The sequence below is a fragment of the Glycine soja genome, chromosome 15 (assembly GCF_004193775.1).
Source record: "Glycine soja cultivar W05 chromosome 15, ASM419377v2, whole genome shotgun sequence".
Taxonomy (NCBI): domain Eukaryota; kingdom Viridiplantae; phylum Streptophyta; class Magnoliopsida; order Fabales; family Fabaceae; genus Glycine; species Glycine soja.
In genome coordinates this window covers 21,592,999-21,602,526 of record NC_041016.1, presented here as the reverse complement: position 1 = coordinate 21,602,526, position 9,528 = coordinate 21,592,999, and positions in this window count along the sequence as shown.

Genomic DNA, 9,528 nt, shown 5'->3' with positions numbered 1-9,528 from the left:
AAAAGTTTTGAAGTTTTAGGGATCCAATGAAAAACAAATTTTTTTTCATGGATCAATTGCAAAATTCAGGTATATTTCTGGGATCTCGAACATATTTAAGCCTATAACTAATTATATTCATAAACAGTTATATAATTAGTTATTTAAAAAATAACCAAATGTACCAAATTATAACTAGTTATACAAAATTAGGTATAATTATAATTATAATAAGCACTTGTGATTTATATAATTATTAGTTATGGTTATTTAAATACACAACGATGGTGTTGATTGGTAGATGAAGGTTGCAGAGAGGTGCCAATGGGCGACTTTCTTATTCATTCATAGGAGTGAATAGACAATTTAGTCCTTGAGATTGTACTCATTTTGCATATTAGTCCCTAACTTAATATTAAATTCAAAATAGTCTCTATCTTTGCATAAGTGTTGCAAAATAGTCCTTCCGTTAAATTTTAAAGTAACGCCGTTAGTGAGGTCAATTTTAGTGCCACGTGGCACTAAAGGATGACGTGGCATGACACGTGGACGTGCCTGATGCCGCGTCATTTGATGATAACAAAACGAGTAAATAGATAATTTAGTCCCTGACTTTGTACCCCTGTTGCATATTAGTCCCTAACTTAATGAAAAATTCAAAATAGTCCCTATCTTTTGCATAAATATTGCAAAATAGTCCCTAACTTAAAAGATGCTAGAAATCATGCTTAAAGTGTCCATGCATTGCAAAGGTTGTGCCTAGCACGATTTCTGGCCGCGCAGATTCCTCCTTGGATTCCTTGTCATCTTTTGATTCCTCTGGTTTTTTCTCTTCTTCTTTCTTTTCTTCTTCATTTGCTTTTTTCTCCTCCACTTTGTTTTCCTCTGGTTTTTTCTCTTCCTATTCAAAACACACAAAAAAATCAGAACCCAAAATGATACATTGATGGTAATTGAAGAAAAAAAAAGAGGAAAAGAGAATGGTTATGCAGACCTCGCCCATTGGTGTTGACAGCTACAGAGATAAGGTTGTTGCTGTGGATTTTTGGTTCTTTTTATTTGTGCAAGTGTGTGTGAGTTCTTTTTCGTATATATGCCTCAATTGGTTCAAAATCATCAAATTTGAAGAAGTCACTCATTCTATCATCATCAAATGGCATGACACTAAAATTGACCTTACTAACAACATTACTTTAAAATTTAACGGAAGGACTATTTTGCAATACTTATGTAAAAGATAGGGACTATTTTGAATTTTTCATTAAGTTAGGAACTAATATGCAACAAGGGTGCAAAGTCAGGGACTAAATTTCCTATTTACTCGTTTTGTTATCATCAAATGACGTGGCATCAGGCACGTCCACGTGTCATGCCACGTCATCCTTTAGTGCCACGTGGATAGTCCACGTGGCACTAAAATTGACCTCATTAACGACGTTACTTTACAATTTAATGGAAGGACTATTTTGCAACACTTATGCAAAGATAAGGACTATTTTGAATTTAATATTAAGTTAGGGACTAATATGCAAAATAGGTACAATCTCAGGGACTAAATTGCCTATTCACTCTCATTCATAGCTTCTCAAGGCAATTGGTGTGCATGATGTCCACTGTGTCCTACCGCTGGATTAGCCACTGCAGCCAACTGGCTTTGGAGTTAATGATAGTGATTTTTTGATAGAAGGTGCAGGTGGGGAGTTAGTGTGGTCATTGTGGTGGGAGTAGGTGATGGAAGTTGAATTGGAAGAGGGTTTCATGGGAAAAAAAGAATCTTTGTGCATGGTTTTAATGAGTGAGAAAAGAATTAAAATAAGGAAGTGAAATTGAATGATGTTGACATGAACATGTTGTAAAATGTGATAGATGATGGGTTTGATAGTCACACATTACACACTATTTGTGTATTGTGTGATTAAAATCTGAATTGGTAATTGATTTTTGAAATTGATTTTGAATATTAGGGATTTTTGAGAATGAGTTGGATATTTTTATAAATAAAAATTATTATATTGGTAGCTAAAACCTACCACAATGTTTAAAATAATTTTTTATAATGAGACTATTATTTGTGAAAATTTTATTACATTTATAGTGATGGTTTTCCGATAATATATTTTGAAAAACACTAACGTTTCTAATGAAAAATTAAAAAATAATCAAAAAGATATATTTTGAAAATATTAAGGACCTGAATGAAACTTCTAAAATTTAATGTATCAAATAAAAAAAATGTTTGATTACACTTTAATATCCTAAGGATTTTTTTTAAAATTAAAAAAAATCAAATAAAAAACTAAAAATAGAAGATGCATGTCTTGTTAGATAATAACTTTTCGTATTCCTATTTGAAAATATTACATTCTCATCCCTCTTCATGTAAATAAAAAGTATGAAAAAAAAAATGAAAAAAAAAGTATGAAAAAAAAAATGAAGCCACGACACTCCCAGGAATGCACAATACATGGGAATAAATTTTAAAAACTTATAATAATAATAATAATAATAATAATAATAATAATAATAATAATAATAATAATAATAATAATAATACATTTCCATGTTCACATTTCCGAAAATAAGCTTTTTTTTAATACGAAAAATAAAAGCACTCTTAATCTTAATTGAAGTTAATATGTTTTAAAAAATGATACTTTTCTAAAATTTTCATAGTTATAATAACACTACTTTTTTATAACTATTTCTATATAATAAAATTAATGTTTAAAATCTATTTTTTAGACAAAATCATTATACACTTATTATTTATTATCTTCTCATGTATGTGAAAATTGTTAAATTTTTTCCTTTAGTTGTGTGATTTAGTTTTTCTTTTATAAGTTGATATCTATATATGTAAGTTTTTAATATGGAAAGTATATATAAAATATAACTTATGAATAATAATATTTTTTATAAAAAAAAAGTAAACAAAATTTAATTAACTCATGAGGATCTCGAATTTACTTAAAACCACACTAACATCTGAATTATTAGGATTAAATTATTTTTTAATGCATTGCTATATTAATTTAATATAAATATATTTTTTCTCACTTACTACATTACGAATCAAATATTTAATTAAATATGTGTCTAAAATTAATTTTTAGACAAATCATTATTCATTTGTTTTGCATTATATTCTTCCGAATATAAATTATTGAAGATTTCTCTTACCTGTATAAATTTAAAATGTCTTTCATAAATTTATATTTATTCGTAAATTTATTAATATAAATAAAAGTTATGGGAAGAAACAGTATTTTAATGAAATAAAATAATAAAATTTATATTTAACTTACGAGGATGAACAACTTACCTAAACTTACATTAAAGACAATAGAATGAAATTAATTCTTTTAATTCATTGTTATAATAATAATTTTAATTTTAATTTATTCTTATATAAATTTGTAAATAAAAAAATAATTTTCAAAATCAATTTTTTAGCTATCATTATTATTTTTTATTTTTTTTTATCTTACTTATATAAATTATTGAAGATTTTTTTATGTGAGCAAATTTAAATTTTCTCTTATGGGTTGATATCTATACGTAAATTTTTTAATATAAAAATTATATTGCATATATAAAAAAATATAGGAATGGTAAGTTTTTTATGATATAAAGTACGGAAATTTATAAAAATCTTGACTTAATGTATTATTTATTGTAGCTTTTAGTTGTATTTTTTTTAAAGACAAACCATAATTGGTGTCTTAGGATATTGATTAAGAAATTAAAAAGAGAATTTTTTTTATTGAAATACACAAAATTAAGTTGTCAATGAATTTTATGCTCTCTTACAATTCTACAATAAATATCTTCTTTTTTAAATTTCTTAATCAATATCCTAACAAATTGTTTAGATAGGGTAATTTAATTAAGTAATGTATTTTTTAAAGAGAATTAAATTTCTTTCTATTAAAAGTAACTGTTTGGATATTTTATTAAAAGAAATTTAAAATTTAAGAATTTAAGAAGGAATATTAGTTAGCTAAAAAAATAGAATTTCAAATTTCATCTCAAGAGAGTGAATTTGGAAATTCCCACTTTGGACAAAGGCGCACTTTCGTGCTCTCGACGTGCCTCGCTCACTCGTTGTCACAGTGGAGCCTCACTCTTAAACTTCTTTCTCTGGTTCATCTTACTTATATCTTGAACTTTCATGGTTTTGATGTTATTCTTTTGTGATAATTGTTTTGTTTTATTCTCATCTTAATCCAAATTGCATTTTACTCAACTGAATTCCAATCTAGGGTTCATATATTTTCCTCAATACTCGTTCTTGCAAACCTGATCCTTGGCTTTCGAACTTCTCCCTCCCTGCTTCGTCGTGCTCTATCATTGGCTAGGTTTTTTTTATTGAGATTTGGTTCTAGGGATTCATATTTTGATGTTGTTCTTTTGTGATCTATTTCATAATTTTTTTGTTTTACTCTCATTAATCACATTTTACTCCGTTGAAGTGTTTTACACATTAATAATTTTTTTTATATAACATTACTTCTATGGTTGTGTTTTGTTTGTGTTCTGTTTTGGATTCAAAGAGAAGGTTATTGTATTCTATTTTGGGAGTCAGATACCAATCCTGCAATTGAAAAACAAGTGGATATTATTCCTTGATTCACAGAGTTTATTGCATAAGTTTCTCTTACCACTCTTAATTTATAGAGTTTCAAATTCAATCCTTGTTTTACAAAGGTAAAAAGAAAAATAGCTATTTAAATTTTCAGTTTCCATTAGATTAATTATTATTTAGCAGTGAAAGGGGTCTCCACTAGTTGGTGCATAAGTGGAAATTTGCAGCAAACAATTTCCACCTTTGTTGATTTTACTGAAGCAACGATCTTTATTATATAAAGTATGTTTGTACACATTACAATTAGAAATATGTAGTGCTGGATGTGCATCATATTCTACAATAATAGCATTTTCTTGATAGCCATATCTTTTAACATGTAGAAATAGATTTAAATATGTTGTGACCAATGTTATTAAACCGGTTGGTTGATTCGATTTACATCTTAGATTAAGTATGTGTTCATAATTTGGTATTGAAACCTATTGTGTGATACTCATTTGAGTCTGTTGAGTCACTTACCATACCATGCCTTGTTCGATATTGTTATGTTATGCCAATTGCCCAGACACTCACTAGTAGTAGTAGTAATTAGTATTGTTATAACCACAGTGCTGCATTTATGGTTTCAGTTAAGTAGGTTTGCTAGGAGTCACTCATATAAAATTCTTAGGTACTCGAAATTTGATGTATGTGTTAGTGCCTCATTGATTCTAATTGTGCTTGGCATATACATCAGGCATTAGCCATTGAGATATCAAAACTCTTTTTCTTCTTTCAAATGCTTAAAACTGTGGAACAAATTCTTTTTAAACTATTTATGTTCCTTCTATCTTCTTTCCTTCTGTTTAATATGGTAACAACAAAGGTATTAGTACGACAAAGTAATGTTTCTGATCACTCACAATATCAAATAGAAATTCAAAGCAAGAGACGTACTAAGGTGTGATTAAGATAGTTCCCATGATTTGATAGCCTTTATCTAGGTCTAATTGGTGTAAACCATGCATGATTTAAAATAATATCAAACACACATGATCGATAAGGCATCTTTTATTTGGCCAAGCAATAACATATTGAATCGAGCATCATTGCCCACCATCTATTTGCCTTTTTGGCTCTATTGGTATGTCAAGTCCTCTCTTCTTGTTCGAATTTAAAGAGCATAATTTATATTAACTCAAAGCACTCTTTTTAATTACTCCTAAGCAATAGTTATTATGCTTTTTTTGCAACAAGGATCGCAAGCACACTTTGATTTTGCTGGTTTGTTGTTGTTTATTGGTGGCTGTAGCTGTTCACATCTTGTGTGAGCTATTTTGCCTCCTTGTTCCTTTTTTTAATAAAATTTCCCTTTGACCTTCCAAAAAAAATCCGTGCTTTACAATATCAGTTAAGAATTTATTTCCGAATAGTTAAAAATCCTATGGTAGTTAAGTTTTTTAAATCGATTGGAGAGGATCATCATGCTCTTAATTATTTTTCAGAGTTGTGTAGATAAATTGCTAAAACTAAAACAGTAGTAAGATTTTACTTACTATTAGGAAGGAAAAGTCTATCCACATTACTAAGTTACCTTCATGGTATCTTCTTAAATTGGGTGGGTCAATATTTGTCTTTATGCATGATTAAGTTTGTCTTTGTTTATTTTAGTTACATTTCTACAAATCCATTTATGTTTCTACTTTTCTGGTTAAGATTTTTGAGGTTTGTATGTGACTTATGAATGTTTTCATGTCTTTCCACTTCTTTTTAGTTCTATTAATCGTCTGAACTTTGTAAATAATTGTGTTGTGCCTCACAATTTAGGGAAATAAAACTTTACCCATAATGTTATGCATTATATATACTATTTATTATTTCCTTTTTTTCCTTCTTTGTTAGAGTGCTTTTGTGAACAATTTATTAAAGTTAATGACATCCTTTTGTTATTATATTACTTTTGTTTTAGTTATATAGTGTGGATAGTCAAGAAATGGAAAGTAGTATAGTTGATGCTTTAGTTGCTTCAAGAAAACCTAGAAGAGATGAAAGGGAAGAAGAAGAACTTGAACAAGCATTTTTCATTATTGTTAGTGTTGCCACTATGCTTTTGAGTGCAATGACTTGGTATCATGGCAAGTACTCTGTTAGGGAACGAGCCCAAAATTTGGAATTAAAAAGACATAGTTTCCTCAATCGTCAATACAAGTAAACAAAAACTGATTGCATTGAACAATTAAGGGTCAGTATTTAAGCTTTGTAGAATTTTACAAGAGAAAGGGCAATTAGTAAAAATAAGAAATGTTCCTATAACTGAAGCTGTGGCAATGTTTTGCATATCCTTGCTCACAACCTAAAGTATAATTTGTACACTTTAGTTATTGTAGATCCATGCAAACAATAAGTAGGCAATTCAAGAATGTCCTGCGAGTTATAATGAAAGTAAGCAAATAATATTTGAAGCTCCATGACTATAATCTAGAGGGCTCGGTGGAAAACAAATGGAGATGGTTTAAGGTAAGTTTGCCATTTGTTAGTAATTATAAGATACTTTAAGTGATTACAACTTATTTTTTATTTTGAAATGTTTTTAGAATTCGATTGGAGCACTTGATGTGATACATATTCCAGTAACAGTTGCTATAAAAGATAGACCTAGATATCGTAATAGAAAAAGTGATATCTCTACAAATGCTTTAGGAGTTTGCGGTCCAGATTTAAGGTTTATATATGTGTTGCCTTGGTCCAGCAGGAGATTCTCGAGTATTGTGAGATGCTTTGCGTCGTCAAAACTGTCTCCATATTTCAAATGGTAATATCATGAAATGATGATACTTTATATAACATGTAAAAGAAATATGCATGATTTTTTATATATAATATTTTTTTTAAAACCATTGTAGGTCAATATTTTCTTGTGGATGCAGGGTATAGAAATGGCCCTGGATTTTTAGCACCTTATCGAGGGACTAGGTATCATCTTAATGAGTGGATTGGAAACACCCCTCAAAACTACAAGGAGTTATTTAATCTTCGTCATGCAAGTGCAAGGGATGTTATTGAAAGATCATTTGGGGTATTGAAGAAAAGATAGAGTATATTAAGAACTCCTTTTTTTTATATAAAAACATAAATAAGAATTATTAATGCTTGTTTCATGTTATATAATTTCATAAGAGATGAACAACAAAGTGATCCAATTTTGGAAGCCCAAGACTTGGAACTTTTATTTGTTGTTGACGATGAGTTAACCAATCAACAAATGGAAAGAGTCCAAATAATATCGGAGAAGAAGTCACAACTATCCAAGCAACGGAGGAATGGACAAGATTTTGTGACACTTTAGCAATGAATATGTTTGCTACCTATCAAATAAGAAGAAACTTTTATTAGGGAGATGTTTTTAGTGGATTTGGATTTTGTTTCTTATGTGTAATTGATTTTATACTCATGTATGTGTGATACTTTGGATTTTTGTATTTCATAATACTTTGGATTTTGTTTTCTTTTTATGTGCAAGTAACTTTATACATTCATAGAATGCTAATTTGACATGTCCCACCTTTATATATATGTAATTATATATGTGAGATTTATTTTTGTCTAGAGAAATGGAATCAAGCAATGTGAAGAACAATTCAAGTGGAAAAAGAAAGATGTCTAGTGAGGACACAAGAAGTTACTTCTCATGGAATTTGTGACACCCTCTACCCCGACATATATATAAATAAACAAAATATATAAAAATATCGGTAACCAAATTCGCACGGGTAAAAGGTTCACATTCACTTCGCTATTATCAATTAAAACTTATTAAAACATATTCGGCTCAAAATAAGGCCGTCAAAATTTACATAGATATTTTGTTAAATCAGTGAAATAAAATAAAATAGACTAACATCATGCAATTAATATAAAAACTTATGTCCCACTATCACATCCTATCAGAGCGTTGTGTCTCGACGTCCTTCAGCACAATGTTCCTTAAAGCAATTCACCTAGTCATCTGCTCCCCCGAACACAAAGTTCAAGATCATCACAAGATCCAAATACAAACAACACACGGGGAGTGAGTTATCACATTCCTAACTAATAGAGAAACAAGACAACTAGATATACATATCATATAAACCAAATAAAACTTACTTACACGTAATTCCACCACTTTGTCATTCACAGTTCACTTTTCATCCATCAATCACACTTTTCAATCATCAATCATATTACACAAGAATCACACGCTCTGATCAAGACATAATAACACATCAATTTCATAATAAACAATTAGCAAGCGCATGAGACAGATATGCTAAGACTCAAGCCTATATGCAATGTGGTACCATGTCAGTGAAAAACCACCCTGGGGCGCTTAGGAGTACATAACAAGACATACCACACAATGGGTCTGTCAAGTCACTCTCACTAAGTAAGATCATAGGGAGACCAGTCAGGGTCACGATGTTTTGCGAGAATGCTCTAACTATATGGGATTAGCATAGGCTTAAAGGAACACTCAAACCCGGTGACCCCCAAGGCCTACACTCCGAAGAGTCCGTTAGGGTCTCTCCCTCCTGATTCAGGTCCAACCCCTAAAATCATTTTAGCACATAGACACTGCTCGTGAATTATACAATATCCACAACCTCACACTCGTGTGTTAAACACGTACAACATATTGCGCTACAATTTAACATTGGTTCCTAAATAAGAAACCTACACTTTCTCTTTAACACTGGTTCCTAAATAGGAAACCTACACTTTCTCTTTAACACTGCGCATAAACACTGGTCGGGTTATTGTATAATTCATAGCTCACAATATAATTAATGTAACATCAAGTGTTAAACACGTCCACTTATTCACAATCGAATATCATGTCCACACTTTAACATCTCATAACATCACATCAACCATCTCATAACATTCCTAATGATATTCATAAGGTACAACATACACATGTTCATCAAATTTAACCATAATAT